The following is a 4,898-nucleotide window of genomic DNA, read 5'->3' as shown; positions in this document are numbered from 1 at the left end:
TCATTGTATGTGTTATCAATGATCTAATCTTCAGTTCAACACAAAAAGTCTGATTTTACAACAATAACTTATTAACCTTTATGTGAGCATATTTTTCCGTAATATCAGCCTTTCTAAGAGCAAATGAGCATGAATGTCTCTAGATGGCATGCTATTGGCTCCTGGCACAGCTCTGACAAAAAATTAAAAAGTTTAAAAATTGTAGTTATTTTCTCTAAGATTTTCAAGTCTATTTCTAACCTGACACACCAGACTGATTGTTTCAAATATCTATTGCATGGATATATTTCACATTCATCTGGGAAAGCTCTTATGGGAAGCATTTGGAAAGGGCAGGACTTTTTAAAAAATTCTCAGAGGGTAATTGGAGGAATGTTCTGTCTGTCACATTCATGACGGACCAATCAGAGCGACAAGACAAAATGAAGTTGGATGCATCTCCTTCTCTTGAGCTAAAAAGATTCCTTAAATTGTTAATGGCAGAGCTTCTTGCTGAATAAAACTGATGCAATAACATTTTCTCTGCTGAGACAAGCTTTTGGTGTGGCTATTTGCTCCTGCTTTAAAAAGAAATGTGGTCCAGTTCTGATTAAACTGCCACTTTCCTAAAGCTACATCTGAGCTAACAACTACTGCAGCAGCCATTGGATACACCAGCTAACCCCAGCTTAACGATTGCAAACCCATGCCGAAGCAGATGGGGAGAAGAGCAAAAACATCATTTCCATCATGAAAAGCTTTCAGTGTTGCTCTCTGCTTTTGTTATAATAAAGAAATGTTTTCCAGTTCAAACAAAACTGCAGCTGTGGCTATGTCCAAGCTAATCACTCCACTAGCAGCCAGTCACTCAACAGCTAACCCTCTTCCCCCTTAGCTATCACAAACTCATGTTGAAAGAGGTTTGCAGTGGAGTGTAAATAACTTTCCCATCATAAAAATCTTTTAGTGTTTTTTTTTAATTTTCTATTTCATGCAGAAATGTGGTGAAGTTCTGGTTAAATTGACGATATACTAGGGCTATATCTGAGCTAATCACTGCACAGGAGGCAGCCATTTCAAACAGCCTTAAGTACATCTGAACCTCGCCCATAGCCACTGCGTCGTTCTCCTCAAACGATGTGGATTGGAGCTTTTTAAAATGGATTTGTCTGATGACAGAAATAAAGTCTGGCAAACCCATCTGCTTTTCAAAGTTAGCCCATTTCTCCCACTTAAATTGATTTCAAAATATCATGGTTCAACAGTTTTGAAATAAGTGGTTGTGACCAGGAGTAGGTCTTTAATATAAGGATATCATCTGTCTTTATCTCTTCATCATCGTCTCATTTTTCTCAGGGTAGAAAGAGAAACAAACTTAATTGGGGAACAAATAAACTTGGTCATGGACAGGATGGACCTCCATAATCAAGCCATCTTACTCTTCGTGAACATTACTGTCTATAGTGAAACACAAATGATTACTCATCTGTAGCCCATATGATCTACACTGCCCTCATAGCCCTAAACCAGCTTGGCCCACCAGTAATCTTCCTGGTTCACCTCTCCAGGCTTGGTAGTGACATCTGTGTAGATTCATTGTTCGCCTCACATTTACCTGGAAGTCCTCTCACAAATTTGTAGTGCTTTGCTGTGCAAAATGGCATATACAGCTTATTATTTGGCCTTGCTGTGCCTATAGTCTTTGAAATCTTGTGCAGTCCCACTGTACAGGCTTCAGTCCATCTTCAGTGTACGCCAGAAGCGCCGCATAGGCCTGCCTTGCTTGAGATATGCGCTGGGTCTGTTATCGCCATAGGCCACTGCCAAAATGCATCAAGCCACGTACACCAGATCGATTCACACATGGGAAAAAAATGTGCAAAACATCCATTCAACTTCAAAATACAATGCATTAACACCTTGTGTAAATCTCATCGCTATTTGACATTCTGTGGAAAAAGCCAAAGGTTATTGTTCAGTCAGAGGGTAACAGAGGCAACACAATGCAAAGGAAAAAGAAAAGTTAATTGTTTAAGGAGGAGAACCACAGACTTTTACATGAAACCACACATCCATGATAAAAAACACCCACATTTTCACTTCTTAATGCACTCATCCATGTTGGAAGCAAAAAAATCATAGAATAATATCAAAGTGAATAACAAATCAATAATAATAATAATAATTTTATTTACATAGCACTTTTAAAACAAGGTTTTACAAAGTGCTTTCACACTCAGAAAAACAAAGCAGCAAGACAACAAAACAAAACAACAACGGCAAAGGAACACCTCGACAAAATCAACCTCATAAAGCTAAAGTAATCCATTGTTTCCATGCTTTACGTAGTTCTCCTATGATCTTGACTTCTGGTCTCCAGCTGCTCAGGGCCATGCTCAGCTCCACATTGCTCCAGGTGAGGGTGTGTGCCATCAGTTGGAGCAAACTGCTGCATGCCCTGAACATGAGGTATGAAATTTGCATGTTCAAATCCTTTTAGCGAAAAGGATGGCATCAACCTCAGCTGATCTGATGCACATGCCGATATTTTAAATGTACATCTCGAAAGAAAGCCATCCAGTAGGCCTTTCTTTGGGTGTGGGCCTGATCCGTCCCTGTGAGTAGCTTCATCTTCTGATCAGACAGTTTTTCTCAAGATCTGCCTGTCCACACTAGAAGAAGCAACACCTCAACACTCACTGGATCATTTATTAAAATTGTGTACAAGTACTCTGGTGTGAGATGAAAAAAGGAGTGTTTGACGGGCATCATTTTTTAAACATCCATTGCAAGTTTAATATTCAATTTGATCGTTGAAAGTAGGGCAGAGGAAAGTTTGGAGTGAAGTAAAATGCTGAGCTTGTGATTTTCCGGGGTCCTTTGAGTGTTTTACCAGAGCACAGCGAGCTAAAGATCCAGCAGGAACCTATAAAGACTGAGGAGCTCGGATTGATCAAGAATGGCTATATTAATGAAAAAGCGAAAATGAAATGTTTGCACAGGCCAGAACTAAATAAAGTGTCTGATTCTTTAAGATTTTTCAGTTCAAATGTAAGCAGAAATTCTTTGGACGGTGCTGTCAGTTATTTTTTTTTATTTTATTTTATTTTTTTTTTAAGGATTTTCTACCTCACTTTCTCAAACAGGAATCACTCCAATCTTCTTATTTCTTTCAGTTTTTCTCTGGCTTGTTCCTCGAAGTCTGGACAAGAAACAGTGGCAGCTTTTACACAAAGTGAGACGACTGAAGATGAAAACGGTGAAATGTTGCACATCAGTTGTGCTGTCATTTGTGATACAAGCGAGTGAGAGTGATATTTTTGCATGCGCACCTTTGATTCAGCTTTTCGTTTAATCTTGCTTAAAACTTGAGCACCAGTGTGGCAGTCCTCAGTGGCCCGAGAGCGTGAGGGAGAGGTGAATCCCCGGAGTTTAAGCCGCACTTATGTAAGCTCTGTTCTGATACGCTGGCAGGCCCTCTCCGAGTAGCTCTCCACACTCCTCTACTTTCCTCTCTTCTCCTCCCAGAGATTACCTCGATTACTCTGGCAATACATCAGAAGGAAATCAGAAAAAAAGGCATAAGGAAAGCAAAAAATTACTGTTGCATGACTGAAAGTGTGGCTTCATCGTAGCTGGCGGGCAACTGCTATCTTGCAGAGGAGACTACACTTCGGTCAAATAAAAGATTCTGTTTTCTGTCTTGAGCGCAGCAGATGCACATGACGTAAGACTGGCAGCTATATGTGTGCAAATGGCAGTTTAGCCTCAGTTCATGAATAAAGTATCCGTTTAAGATCAAACGTACAGCAAACTTCAATTCGGCTGACAGACTCTTCAAAGGCCTTGCAGAAGATGGAGCTGAGGTGGATACATTATTGTAAAGCTCCATCCAAATACATGACAGAAGATTCTTATTCTGTATTGTTTCCTGCTTTTAATAATAAATCTATAGTGAACCAACTCCCCTCCCCCCTGTTTTTGCCCTGCTGTTTCAGCGTATCATCAGTGTGATTGGCTCATAAAACATGTCTAATCTGCTAATACTGAATGAAGAAAGCCCATCATCTCGCTGAGACTTAACACCAGCACCCCCCACCCCCCCCCACCCCCCCTGCTTTTGTTCTCCCTCGTCTCTGATGGAAATAGCAACACATGGGCCACTGTGTTCGTCTTTAAGATGGCACACAGCTAATCCTGTGTGAAGCTGCAGGGATCTCTTCAGCTACTCTTGTCAGCGTTGATTTGTCAACAACAATCTTTTCATTTCCTCTGTAAGCTGACACCATCATGTCTGTGCGATAATGTGATAGAGGCGAAGCCCGGATCTGAATCCGAGCGAGGGGTGTGTTCACAAACCAGGCTTCCACTCTGCCACCGAACAAGTGGAGCTTTTGTGGGTTTGTGCACTGTGGCTTTAAAAAGAAAAAAGCTCGACAGTTTAACAAACAAGCAAACCGACGAAAAATTGTTGACTTAACTGTGGTGATTTTCAGGATGCTGGAAGGGGAAAAGAAGCATATACATAATGCCGAGCAGCCATTTAATCATGCAGTTGTTTGAAATAAGGCGGTGAGTATTGAAGGTAATTAAAGATTTCAGCCATGGCCGTCTGGCTGGTGAATATGCAGCTATGAGCAAAAAAGAAGCAAACAACAATTAAAAAACCTCAATAGGAACACCCAGCTTAAAGCGAGCAATCATGTCCGAGATGTTGGGCCTAAATGAGGATGTTGTTTTCTCTTTTCTGTTCTGTCAATCTCCGCCAGAAAGCGATTTCCTCCTGAAGAGTGGCGGCCAGGGCTAAAAGCACGTTTTAATAAGCGCACTGACACATCCATCTTTGTTTCGCAGAGATAAGTCACAACGAGCGCAGAGCAAAGCATCCGGGGCTCGCTGGAAGGATGCCCATTGCTGCG

This window comes from Cheilinus undulatus, linkage group 10 (assembly GCF_018320785.1).
Source record: "Cheilinus undulatus linkage group 10, ASM1832078v1, whole genome shotgun sequence".
Taxonomy (NCBI): domain Eukaryota; kingdom Metazoa; phylum Chordata; class Actinopteri; order Labriformes; family Labridae; genus Cheilinus; species Cheilinus undulatus.
This window is presented reverse-complemented; position numbering follows the sequence as displayed.